Raw genomic sequence first — 14,689 nt, forward strand, 5'->3', positions numbered from 1 at the left:
CCACTCCAATCCATCTACTCCCAAGTCTCTACGCAACACTGCTCACTCCAATCCAAGACCAAGTGACCAGAAGCCACAAGCACCTATGGAGGTGATGGACGCGAGCAGCAGTCGGCTGTGCCAAATCATCCAAGGCGCCGGCCTGCGGCCCCGCACCGCGCAGCGTTTCCAAACGGTGCTGGCGACCACAGGAATCGTAGCCCTCGCCGACGCCGGCTTCACCTCTCGCATGGACGACATGATGGTCAACTCCATTCGCAAGTTCACCGCCGTCAAGAAGCGCGCGGACGACCTTGCCGTACTGCTCCAGCCCGCGCGCCCAGGATCCTCATTGCCTGCCACCCTCATCGGCCTCCATGGTGACGAACTCTTTCAAGCCCTGGTGGCCCTGCAGGTGCCGGAGGTCATGACGAAGAATGTGCACCTCGAGGCCGCGCTCGCCGCGCAGCACCTCGCCATGCAAGAAACCGTCGACCTGCACATCCACGTCTACGAGGAAATCGTCTACATAGGCCACTACAAGGCAAGCGAGGACAGAAAGACGTTGGCCTTCTTCCAGCGGCTGGAATCTTTGGATGCCATTGTTCAGAAGCACGTCGACCTGGCCACGAAAGCCGCTGCTACTTAGGCGCCGTTCGGTGGGCCGGCGCCCTGAGTCGAGGATGTGGATGTCGTTGATGGATGCATCTCTTCTTCTTGCCTCCTGTAACCAGCACTGCATCGCCTCGTGGCCTTAATGTTTTATTATTATAGTACTCCCTCCGTTCCCAAATATAAGTCTTTCTAAAGATTCCAGCAAGTGACTACTACATACGGAGCAAAATGAGTGAATCTACACTCTAAACTATGTCTACATACATATGTATGTTGTATTCCATTTGAAATAGTATCTAAAAAGGATTATATTTATGAACGGAGGGATTATATGGCATTTTTATTCCAGTCGTAATGTTTTCACTGTGAGGTGGGGCCACAGTTGAGCAAACCCACCCCGCCCACCGTGCGTCGGCCTAGTTTAGAATTAGAAGAGAGAAAAGAGGGAGGAGAGCTAGCTGTAGCACGGATGCTGTTGTCACATGGGACTCGTGTTTATAGAATAGGAGTACTGAGCACTCGTGCCTCTTTTTTCTGAGTGAAAAATTATTTGTATGTCTAGTACCACTAGTTGGGTGCATGCGACCTATAGCTGTCATCACTTTAGGTCTCCTTTTTGAACCGTGGCTACGCTTCACAGTACATATTATTTCACGCATTTATCCTCCTATATGTACTCCTAGGTTATTTCCACGTGCTCCCATTCGCCGACATGTGGGACATAGAGCATCTAGGTCGTAGTGCATGCACGACTCGGAGCATGTGCCGGGGTACTTTACATTTCAGACCTCACGAATTTCATGCAAACCCCCCGCAGAAGAATAAATAAACGAATGAATTACTACATGAAACCTGATTATTTTCATAGAAACCGGAGCACATTCATTAAATTTTGGACATAACATGTTTATAAAAAATGACCGGACCGAAACCAGTCTAAGGGCCTCTTTGATTTTTCCCGCAAAAAGGGGCCTCTTTGATTCGTAGGATACTGAAAACACAGGAATGGGGAAAGTATGATGGCGATGAACCGAGACGAGGAGAACTCTAACTCAGTTAGAGGTTAGAGTTAGATTGTAACCCTGAACTAACCCTAAACCAAAGAGGTGTATGGATGGCACGGTTAGGTTGACAATAAATGCTCTATCTCAATCATTTCACTACTTTGGACCCTATTTCCTGCCGGATTTGGAGGGTGCTTGGATACGTTTTAGTTCCATGACTAAAAGTAGTGAGACTAAAACTTGCTAGCCTCACCCATGCTTGGATCCAAATACTAAAGAGACTAAAATCAAGTTAATGAGCATTTATTATCCTCCAAACCCTCCAATCCAGAACTTGCCTGTATTAAAGGAGAGGAGTTAAATGAGGAGAGAGATGACTAATCGACATTTTAGTAGGGGTACCCCTGACTAAATTTTTTTAGTCTCAAGACTAGTTTTAGCCCCTCTTTAGTCAGGGGTGCTTGGAACTTTTAGCCTCTTAAAGAGACTATTTTTAGTCAGACTAAAATAAGTCCCTTGGATCCAAGCACCCTCTTGGTGTGGCCGGCTCTTCTGTGGCCTCCTCCCGCTCACAATTGACATAAACAAACCATCTATACAAATCAAGCACGCAAAACATGATAATTTCTACTTTGTCCATACAAATGAGATATCCCACTTAAACATACAAGTCGTCAATCAAGCTTCACAAAATAAAAAAACACTTCATGAAACAAAGAATGAGCTAACTCATCACGGAAGTCATTCACGATAGGGAGGGAGCCCGGAGCCCCTCACGCACCGAGGGAGGAGCTCTCCATTGTCGCTCTGGAGGAAGGCTCTGTAGAGCCCAAGCCCCGGGAACCCCTCCGACGCCGGCCCTTGCGAGTTGAGGTCGACACCGACATGGGTAGCAGGGCCGCTTGCCGCCGACTAGGAACTTGATCTTTGGGCCTCTAGAAATAATGCAAGCCTATAACTAAAATACCTAGAAAGGTGAACTGAATCTTTGGGCCTCTAGAAATAATGCAATCCTGAAACTGAAATACCTAGAAAGGTGAACTGAATCTTTGGGCCTCTAGAAATAATGCAAGCCTAAAATTGAAATACCTAGAAAGGTGAACTGAATCTTTGGGCCTCTAGAAATAATGCAAGCCTGAAATTGAAATACCTAGAAAGGTGACCTGAATCTTTGGGCCTCTAGAAAGATTTATTACCTCCTCAAGCAGCATCAAACAATTCCATGCGTGCACCACAAATCTATACCATGTTTGATCAGGATCTACTTTTCCAAATCAGAATTAGAGCTAGAGCAAGCAAGATCACTGATATGGCCGTGAGACAGAGAAGGAACCAACAAACTCACCCCTCTCGCGACCTCCCTGGTAGATGCGCCGCCGCCGCGCATGAAAGAGGGAGAAAAATGACTGGTGAAGGGGGAGCGGGGCGACCTTCGAAGGCCGGAGGGAGAGGGCGGCCGGAGTAGGGCAGCAAAGGCCGAAAGGAGAGGGCGGCCGGAGGAGAGAGAGGGCAACTGACCCTATGGGGAACAGAGAGGAGTCGTCTCATAGGTGGCGGGGAGCGATCTGGTGCGGGCAGGGGAGATTTTTTTAGTTCTCTTATAGTGGGCCCGAGGATAACTAACCCAATTAAAACCTCTCCACCGGGCTATTTTTTTAGCTGGGTTAGAGCAAACTAGCTCAAACTAACCCCTCTTGTTTTGATAATTTGAGGCTATTTCAACCCAAACTAGCTCTAACTCAGGGATCCAAACAAAGAGGAGTGTTATTGTACTTGCTACAGTGTGGATCGTAGCACATTGTTTTTTATGGCCATATCACCACATTGTTTTCTACTGCTGGTTCACTGGGCTACCGTGGTTCGCACTGCTGGTTCACTGGGCTGCGTGGTTCGCACTCCTCCGACCTGAGTAGTACTCCCTCCGTTCCTAAATATAAGTCTTTGTAGATATTTCACTGTGGACCACATACAGATGTATATAGATGCATTTTAAGTGTAGATTCACTCATTTTTCTCCGTATGTGGTCCATAGTGAAATCTCTCCAAAGACTTATATTTAGGAACGGAGGGAGTAGTATAGTACTAGTATATACCGCATCATTCTTTGCTCCTTCTTTCTACTTCGACATGTGGGAGAGCCAGCATCCGGGTCGACGTGTCAGGGCATCCACAGTGTAAGATTTAGCCGCCTCTATTGCTGCCTCTATGCTCTTTGGCGCTGGCGCTATACACTGCATACTCTGCCTCTAAGCGAAAATTCGTTAGCATCGTCGCTAAGCTTGGAGGCGGCCTCAACGAACAAAAAAATACAACGGACCTACATGCCAGTGTATGGTTGTTTGCTGACAAGTGCATGAAAAGGTTAGGATCAGCTGTGGTATTGGAGTTGTTTATTTTATATGGAACTCACCTTTAGAGGCAAGGACGGATGCTACACACTGCCAGGCTTTTATGCATGCTTAGAGGCTGAGGTGTAGGGCCCACCTTAGAGGCAAGTCTGCCTCTACACACTGGTGATGCTCTCATGCACCAGATTAGAGCGCGGAACGGAAGGGGGGCATCACCCCGGTCGGAGCGCCTGTAATTCATGACTATAGTGAGTGGTCATATCACAAGTCTTTCCAGCAGTAACGCACCATCAAATCGCACAGCCCCACTCGCTCACCCTCCTCGCCTCTCTGTCAAACCTCCTACCCGAAAACTGCCGCGCGTACTGCCCGGGAAAAGCCCCGCCCTCAAGTTTTAACTACATGAAAATAGTTCCAGCTTGTTCGTTCTATATAAATACAGTAAGTACTGTATGTTTATTCACCCATGTGGTTGTTCAATGAATGGAGGGGCGGGGAGCACAAGTGAACAATACTGTAGTACTACTAGTAGTAAGTAGGAGTCGTACAGTAGTCACCTTAAATAGAGAGTTTCTTTTCTTTAATGCCACGTACACAAATTGAAACGCTTGTTGTGGAGAGAAAAAAGATAATCACTCCACTATATATGCACGCAGGGGCCTAAGTGCTTGCTTTACTAGGGTTGCTCTCTTCATTCTCTCATCCTCTCCAGATATAAACAAGACAGCGGTAGCAACATTTTCTCTCTACTCACCGCTGGTCACAAATCCGGCCGGATCCCTTCGGTGTGTAGAGGACTAAAAGGTGCATCAGTTCACGCGGTCATCACCGCCGAGGGAGGAAACACACAGCTGTCGGAGGGGCCCGATCCTCTGCCCGTGTCGTTCTCTCCGACACAGCGCCGGCTCGGGAGGTCCTCCGACCCTTCTTCCTCCCTATCGTATTATCCGCAGATCCGACCTGCCGCTGCCGACATCCCGGCAACACTCAGGTATAAGTTCTTCGAAAGCGGCCTTGCTCTACTGCCCCAGCTCCCCGCGTGTCTGCATGTGCATCTTTTGCTACTCCCATCAGCTCTTCCAAAGCCACCTAAATTTTTAGTATTATTAGAGGTAAAGCTACTTCATGCATTCGAATCTAGGGCTTTGTTCAAACAACAAAGAAAGGGGGGAAAGTTGTAGCATGAATCTAGGACTTGATTCAAAGAGGAAATAATATGGTGAAAGTAGTAGAGACCAGATACCCAACCAGTCTCTTGGTTGAAAGGGGAGATAATGGGAAAACGCAGTACAAACTGGATAAGGAACAGATCTATTATTGGTTCAAAAAAGGATAGAAAGTGGCGGCTGGTGGACAAGTCAACAGAGTATGTCCAGGATTAGATTTGCTGCCATCACATAGTAAAAGGTCTCTAGGATTAGATTTGCTACCCTCACATAGTAAAAGGTCTCAGGATTAGATTTGCTGCCCTCACATAGTAAAAGGTCTCAGGATTAGATTTGTGCCCTCACATAGTAAAAGGTCTCCAGGATTAGATTTGCTGCCCTCACATAGTAAAAGGTCTCCAGGATTAGATTTTCTGCCCTCACATAGTACAAGGTCTCCAGGATTAGGTTTGCTGCCCTCACATAGCATGAACAAACTCGGCATCACCACTTTATGCCTCCTTGTAGGTACATTGTGCGGATGCGTCTACTATCGCATGTCCTTATACCAACCTTTTGCTGTTGTTAATGTAAGGGCGCATATAAAATGAAGCGATCACACTGTTACCTTAGGGACATGTCTAACCAGTGTTATTGTTAATCTAATGCCTCCAGTGATAAGATGCAATTAAACTGTGTTACAAATGGCACTCCTGCTGTTTTCCCCAGTATGATAAGTAAGTTGCTCCTTTACGCTGCTGAGTGTCCTGGTGTCCCCATGGTCCCATGCCCTTAAACCAACTCTTTAGCTGTTGTTGATTTACTGTGTCTGGTAAACAAGCAATGCCACCATTAAAGTAATCCCATATTTGAGGAATCTCATTGTTGATCGTAATGCTTCTGGTAACATGAAGCATCACTGATGTTTTAAAATCTCTACTATCCTTGCGTGATTGCCATGAACATAATTAAGATGCTTCTTTTCATTTTGTATATGTTTCGTATATTCTTATTGACCAACAACTGTTTACTTTTTATCTTTTTGTGCAGATAGGGGTATCCATTTCACCTTGTTGCTATTGTGACCTTTTGGTGAACTGCACAAAACACTTTTTTGGAATGAGTGTCTTGTGCAGTTCAACTAAAATGACACGTGGGCAACATCTCTCAATTTTGGTGGAACTGCACAAAATGGTGATTGGAGTTCCCAAAATCTCCGTCAAGTTCTGCTGGTAATTTCGTGCAACATTTTATTAGCCTTTGCAAGATGAGTTGTCACTGTCACCACAATGGCACTTTATTTTAGTGGAACTGCACAAAAGGATAACAAAATTATAGTTGCACCTTACATGAGCCGGACAGCCAACCTTAATGTTCCTCAATTTTAGTGCAACTACTAAAGAAGAACCTGCCAGCTCACGAGAGCAAGTACTTCTTGCTAGCTGAATGATGCAATCTTTGCTTCATTTTAGTTGAACTACAGAAAAAGGCGCATGAATTGAATCATGGAACTCAAGGCAGGCTTCATCCGAGTGGAGGTGCAGGTTGAGTAAAGGAGGCCACTATTAAAGTGAAATCATGCTCTCCTGGTTTGTGCTATGCAAATAGGAATACTCAACTACAGATGTTGTGACGGTCAAGAGCATTAGCCAAGTTCTTCGATTGTATGACATGGCTAGCCAAGATGGATTTAATCCCGATATTCACTTTATCAAAAGGCTCTAATGGGTTGGTTCTGAATCTTGCAAGGTGGGAATCAGTGATATGTGTAGGCATCTTTGTTGTACTTATTATTTGAATCTTATTTGCTGGTTCTGAATCTTGCAAGCTGGGAATAAATGAGATGTGTAGGCATCTTTGTTGTACTTATTATTTGGATCTTATTTGTTGGTTCTGAATCTTGCAAGCTGGGAAACACGGCATGATGATGCAGAGGACAACAACCATAACAAATAGTTCAAACTTGGTAGTATTATCTTTGTGAAAGTGCGACAAATGTGCTGATCGTGTGCGTCCTGAGAATAATAATTCTAATTGTTGTGCATGTTGATCCTATGGCACTGATAGAACGAGCGAATGCATTGCTTGTTTTAAGTATAAATTTCTATTAAAGCTAATTAAATTTAAGTAAAGTGACCACTAACTCCTGTTATTACAGTACCAATATAGACCCGCTCGTGAACCGATGTGTGGCCGAGGGTGCATCTTCTGCCAGGCGTGCAGCGGACGAGGGAGGGGTAGTAACTGTTGTTGCCTGTACACACTCAGCTTACTGTTGAATCCAGTTCCCCAGGAGCTGAAAAACGAACTGCTGCCGTTGCCTACACACTCGTTCACTCGAAGAGACTCCAATGGCGATCCGAGGGGTGAGCCTGCTGGATATGGACTTCAGCAAGGAGTTCCCCTTTGAGTTCGCTGTTCAGTCCTATGGCTGCACCAAGTTGAATGTGATGTACACCAACAATACGGACTCGGTGAAGCTCTGCCTCGCCTCGGTCCTATGGCTGCACCAGGTTCTGGAGCATTCGCCCGTTTCATCGGCAGCGCCGACTGCACCTTCCTACGGTAGAGAGAAGGAAGAACGTGACGATTCGGCCATCTGGTGCAACAAGCTTGTCGACATCCAGAAGCAATACAAGATCATCAGCAACGGGCAGGAGAAGGACTCCGTGGTTGACCTCGCTGAGACCATCATCGACCCCTGATACGCCAACATGAAAGAAGACGACCTGAACACGTGGGAGGTACCTCTAAATCTAGCCTACATAACCTACGCAGCCAAGGACGCATACGCATGCTACGACATGTACAGGCATATCTTGGACATGAGGTTGTGTCTGCTTCCCGTAACCGACGAGTACACGGACAACCGCAGCGTCATGATCAAGCGTGCCAGGAAGGTCTAGATGTTGTACTTTATCTGTTTATAAGCACCTTTATCATTTGAGTGTTTGATGCATTATCCTATGTGTCGTAATTATCTGTTTTGTCCAAAATATTTCTTTTAAGAACCCATTAACTTGATTGCTTTTTTTAGTGGCTATTTGCTTATGTATGTAAACTAGTTCAGATGTCTGTAAAAAAAACTGGTTCACTCGGCTGCCTTGCTTTGAATCTCCTTCCTCCCAACATATTCCCCTCCTCAGGTGGACCTAGTGGGTCTCTCAATTTTCTCCCACTTTCTTTTTAGATGTAAACTGAGTTTTCTCCCAGTACTTTCCCCTAGAACCAACTCAACTGTCCCACGTCTAGCCTAAAAACTAATAATACCCCACGTACTATTAACTCATCAAATTAAAATGATATTTTATTTCGTAAGTTGAAAGTTCTTACAAAATAATAATAATAATTGTTTATATATAACTTGGCAAGTTAACTCCTAGTGATTGCGTACATAAGCTTGCAAAGATTTTACTGACGTGCAATCATGTGTTTATGTTTTTATAACATTTCTCCGTCTAGCCCAACATGATATTTTCACCCAGCCCAGCAAGTCCGCGAATTTTGAGAAAATGCAAATGGGATTTAAACGGGCTGCATAGATGCTACATCATTGTTTCACCCAGCCCACCAAATGGACTAAAAAAACGTTCCCCCCGCTGACAGGTCGGACCCACCAGCTATATCTTCTCACGCAAGGAAGTGCCTCCTTATTACGCACAAAGCAATGAATACTCCCCCTGCTAGCTGGGACCCACCATGGTGGGAGGCTGACTTGTGGGCCTACTAAGTTGACTGGGACAGGGGCCTTTGTCAAATTTAGTCAATATGAACGATTCTAGTTCCAGTGACCGTAGGATGTCCATCCAACGGTCGTAGTGCTTCTTCAACCTCTGGTCTTCTTGCTCCAGCCGCCCAAAGCAGCGCCGGTCGTGCCGCCTGCTCCTGCCTCCTGTGGCCGGCTATGCTGCCGCGGAGGCCTCACCACCCCTACTATTCCCACCGCTGGCCAGGCCCTGCAGCGACGGCAGCCTCACACCGCAGTCGAACCAGTGAACCCTCGTACTCCTCTCCGCGCGGGCTTCCACTGTCGTGTCTTCCCCGGCTCCGCGTCGTCCCCTACCTAGGCCTCACCGTCGTCTAGAGCAACGCCCTGGTGCTCTCGGCGCGGCGTGGTCAACGTGGTCAAGGAACGACTTCCATCAGACGTGGACTGTACGTGGAGAGGCTAACAACTGGGTCCACGGCCGCAGCAAGGAAGTGCCTCCTTATTACGTGCAAAATAATTATTCCTCCACCTGACAGCGGGGACCCACCGGACGGGCCAACGTATTTCACGAAAAAAATGTTCCCCCTGACTGCTGGGACCTATCAGCTACACCTTCGCACGCAAGGAAGTGCGTCCGAAAAAAACGATTTGCCCCCCTGACTGCTGGGACCCACCAGCTACATCTTCGCACGCAAGGAAGTGCCTGACAGTCGGGACCCACCTGGTCGAAGCGTACGTAGCGTTGTCATTCTGGTCGCGAACGTGTACGTACACATATACTGGTCGATGTAGAGGCGCGCATGTGTCGTAGTAGAGGCGCGCACGTACAATGTACATGTACGTACAGCGGTCAGGGTGCAAGAAAGAAAATACAGCCACGTATGTGTACATACGGGCGGGGTCTCGAATGCCTACTCGCGCATACGTACGACGAGGGCTCGTGTACATGGCTGGGTCGGAACGGAGAAACAGCGTCGTCGTCGTGTTCATGGGGAGGCAACGGAATGCGTCGTGTTCATCAGGAGGGCTTGGACGGAATAGGCGATGGAAACGAGGCCTGGCGTACCGGAGAACAGAGGAAACGGCCTTGTGTTCGACCGGCCACGTTTGAAACGGTATCCTGTTCATCAGGAGGGGTGTGGCGTACCGCAAAACGGAGGAAACAGACCTCCTACGGTCGAAACGGGGTCCTGTTGATCGAGAGGGGTGCGGCATACCGCAAAACGGAGGAAACGGACCTCCAACGGTCGAAACGGGGGTCCTGTTGATCGGGAGGGGTGTGGCGTACCGCAAAACGGAGGAAACGGACTTGTGTTGGAGCGCTACGGTCGAAACGGGGGTCCTGTTCATCGGGAGGGGTGTGGCGTACCGCAAAACGGGACTCCACGGGGTACTGTTCATCTCCACCGTCGATCTCCTCCAGCCTCCACGGGCCCCTGTTCATCCAGCCTCCACCGCGCGCTACTCCACCGGCTACTGTTCAACCACCCCTCTACCATCTACTGTTCATCCAGCCCTCCAGACCACGGGGTCCTGTTCAACCACCCCTCCACGGGCACCCCTCCACCGTCTACTGTTCATCCAGCCCTCCACACCACGGGGTCCTGTTCATCCACCCCTCCACGGGCACCCCTCCACCGTCTACTATTCATCCAGCCCTCCACCACACCACGGGGTCCTGTTCATCCAGAGGCAACGCCACCGCTCACTATTCATCCAAACCCCCAGCAACGCTCACTGTTCATCCCATCGATTGGCTTCAGTTAGCAACAGTAGTGAAGGAATCGCTCGATCGGGTTCAGTTAACAGCCATCTATCGATCGCTCAGGTTCAGTAACGCGTAGCATACAGTGCAATCGCTCGGGTTCAGTTAGAGCCCAACGCTTCGCTCGGGTTTAGTTAGAGCCAACGCCTCACACACACGCGCGTACGTGTACGAGAGAAACACACATCGCTTGGCCCCCGACCTCCCACCGTAACCGAGAACTCCCCGAAATTTTCCTCCCCCTCGCTTCTACCACAGTTTTTTCCATCACGGACGACCCAAAGAATGTCATGCAGCTGCGTCTCTGGCCCGCCCAGGATGAAAAGCCCATTTTTTGTCATGATTTTTTGTCATAGAAGTAGGAGCCCACCACATCTATGATGATACCGGGTTTTATCACAATTATCATCATAGAAGTGTCATATGTATGACAGAAAATAATTTCGTTCAGCCCAAAATGTCACGGATGTGTCTTTTTTTTGTAGTGAGAACATTGTATTGAGATCCAAAAAGAGAGAAGAAGCCATCTAGCTACTAACTATGGACCCGAAGGTCTGAGGTAAACTACTCACACTTCATCGGAGGGGCTATGATGGTGTAGAAGCCCTCCGTGGTGGATGCCCTCTCCGGCAGAGCTCCGGAACAGGCCCGAAGATGGGATCTCATGGGTACAGAAGGTTGCGGCGGTGGAATTAGGTTTTTGGCTCCGTATCTGATCGTTTGGGGGTACATAGGTATATATAGGAGGAAGAAGTACGTCGGTGGACCAAGGTGGGGCCCACGAGGGTGGAGGGCACGCCCCCTACCTCGTGCCCACCTCCTTTCTTTCTTGACGTAGGGTCCAAGTCTCCTGGGTCATATTCGGTGAGAAAATCACGTTCCCGAAGGTTTCATTCCGTTTGGACTCTGTTTGATATTCCATTTCTTCGAAATACAGAAATAGGCAAAAAAACAACAATTCTGGGCTGGGCCTCCGGTTAATAGGTTAGTCCCAAAAGTAATATAAAAGTGGATAATGAAGCCCAATATGGTCTATAACAGTAGATAATATAGCATGGAGCAATCAAAAATTATAGATACCTCGGAGACGTATCAGGCATCCCCAAGCTTAATTCCTGCTCGTCCTCGAGTAGGTAAATGATAAAAACATAATTTTTGATGCGGAGTGCTACTTGGCATAATTTCAATGTAATTCTTCTTAATTGTGTTATGAATATTCAGATCCGAAAGATTCAAGACAAAAGTTCATATTGACATAAAAATAATAATGCTTCAAGCATACTAACAAAGCAATTATGTCTTCTCAAAATAACATGGCCAAAGAAAGTTATCCCTACAAAATCATATAGTCTGGCTATGCTCTATCTTCACCACACAAAGTATTTAAATCATGCACAACCCCGATGACAAGACAAGCAATTGTTTCACACTTTTGATATTTTCAAAACTTTTTCAATCTTCACGCAATACATGAGCGTTAGCCATGGATATAGCACTATATGTGGAATAGAATGGTGGTTGTGGAGAAGACAAAAGAGGGGAAGATAGTCTCACATCAACGTGCGTATCAATGGGCTATGGAGAGGCCCATTAATAGATATCAATGCGAGTGAGTAGGGATTGCCATGCAACGGATGCACTAGAGCTATAAGTATATGAAAGCTCAAAAAAAGAAACTAAGTGGGTGTGCGTCCAACTCGCTTGCTCACGAAGACCTAGGGCATTTGAGGAAGCCCATCATTGGAATATACAAGCCAAGTTCTGTAATGAAAAATTCCCACTAGTATATGGAAGTGACAAAATGAGACTCTCTATCATAAAGATCATGGTGCTACTTTGAAGCACAAGTGTGGTAAAAGGATAGTAACATTGTCCCTTCTCTCTTTTTCTCTCATTTTTTTATTTGGGCCTTTTCTCTTTTTTATGGCCTCTTTTCTATTTTTTTATTCGTATGGAGTCTCATCCCGACTTGTGGGGGAATCATAGTCTCCATCATCCTTTCCTCACTTGGGACAATGCTCAAAAAATAAAGATCATCACACTTTTATTTTCTTACAACTCAACAATTACAACTCGATACTTAGAACAAAATATGACTCTATATGAATGCCTCCGGCGGTGTACCGGGATATGCAATGAATCAAGAGTGACATGTATGAAAGAATTATTAATGGTGGCTTTGCCACAAATATGATGTCAACTACATGATCATGCTAAGCAATATGACAATGATGGAGCGTGTCATAATAGATGGAATGGTGGAAAGTTGCATGGCAATATATCTCGGAATGGCTATGGAAATGCCATGATAGGTAGGTATGGCGGCTGTTTTGAGGAAGGTATATGGTGGGTGTATGATACCGGTGAAAAGTGTGCGGTATTAGAGAGGCTAGCAATGGTGGAAGGAGGAAAAGTGCGTATAATCCATGGACTCAACATTAGTCATAAAGAACTCATATACTTATTGCAAAAATCTATAAGTTATCAAAGCAAAGTATTACGCTCATGCTCCTAGGGGATAGATTGGTAGGAAAAGACCATCGCTCGTCCCCGACCGCCACTCATAAGGAAGACAATCATAAATAAATCATGCCCTGACTTCATCACATAACGGTTCACCATACGTGCATGCTACGGGAATCACAAACTTTAACACAAGTATTTCTCAAATTCACAACTACTCAACTAGCATGACTCTAATATCACGGTTAAAAAATTATACGAAATTTTGCATATTTCGGTGCGGTCCAAATTGTTTTTAATCCCGAAATTTCGAGTCACATTCAAACTGATTTTAAAGTAAATGTATATCAATATAAAATCCAACAAATTGTCCACGCATAAAAATCAATGAAATTTAAAATCTTGAAATGAAAAAAAGAAATTTGAAACTAATTTCCGGTTTGATGTGGTTTAAAAATTTACAACCCATTCCTCATTACTCATAGGCCATTTTCTCAGCCAACCGAATGAAGCTCTCCTCGTCTTGAAAGATTTTCAGCCCAACAGGCCAGACAAAGCGACTTACTTGGAAAATCACCAGAAAACTGGGCTGTGGCCGTGGACCCAGCTGCGGCCGTGGACCCAGCTATCAGCCTCTCCACGTACAGTACACTTCCGATGGAAGTCGGTCGTTGCCCACATTGGCCACGCTGCGCCGAGAGCACCAAGGCAGTGGACGACAGCAAGGCCTAGGAAGGGGACGACACGGAGGTGGGAAGACGTGGCAGTGGATGCCCACGCGGAGAGGAGTACGAGGGTTCACTAGTTCGGCTTCGGTGTGAGTCTGCCGTCGTCGCAGAATAACGGGGGTGTGGGTGAGTGGAGGGATGGCCTGGCCAGCGGTGGGAGTGGTATGGGGCCGGTGAGGCCTCCGCGGCAGCACAGCCGGCCATGGGAGGCAGGAGCAGGCGGCACGACCGGCGCTGCTTTGGGCGGCTGGAGCAAGAAGACCAGAGGTTGAAGAGGCACTATGGCCATTGGATGGACATCGTACGGTCACTGGAGCTAGAATCGTTCATATTGACTAAGTTGACAAAGCCCTTTGTCCCCGTCAACTTAGTAGGCCCACAAGTTAGCCACCTACTATGGTGGGTCCCAGCTAGCAGGGGGTATTCATTTTTTTGTGCGTCATAAGGAGGCACTTCCTTGCGTGCAAAGATATAGCTAGTGGGTCCGACCTGTAAGTGGGGGGAACATTTTTTCCGCGAAATACAGAAGCCCTTCCTGTGGTTCCTAGCTGTCAAGTGGAGGAATCATTATTTTGCACGTAATAAGGAGGCATTTCCTTGCGTGCGGCCGTGGACCCAGCTGTCAGCCTCTCCACGTACAATCCACTTCCGATGGATGTCGTTCATTGACCATGTTGACCAGGCCGCGCCGAGAGCACCAGGGCGGTGGACAACGGCGAGGCCTAGGAAGGGAACGACATGGAGGCAGGGAAGACTCGGCAGTTGTTTCCCACGCGGAGGGGAGTAAGACTGTACGAGGGTTTACTGGTTCGTCTGCCGTCGCCGGAGAATAACAGCAGGTGTGGGTGAGTAGAGGGATGGCTAGGCCAGCGATGTGAGTATGGTGGGGCGGTGAGGCCTGCGCGGCAGCATAGCCGGCTGCGGGAGGAGGGA

Source organism: Triticum urartu, chromosome 5A (assembly GCF_056163025.1).
Source record: "Triticum urartu cultivar PI428250 chromosome 5A, HENAU_Tu73, whole genome shotgun sequence".
Taxonomy (NCBI): Eukaryota; Viridiplantae; Streptophyta; class Magnoliopsida; order Poales; family Poaceae; genus Triticum; species Triticum urartu.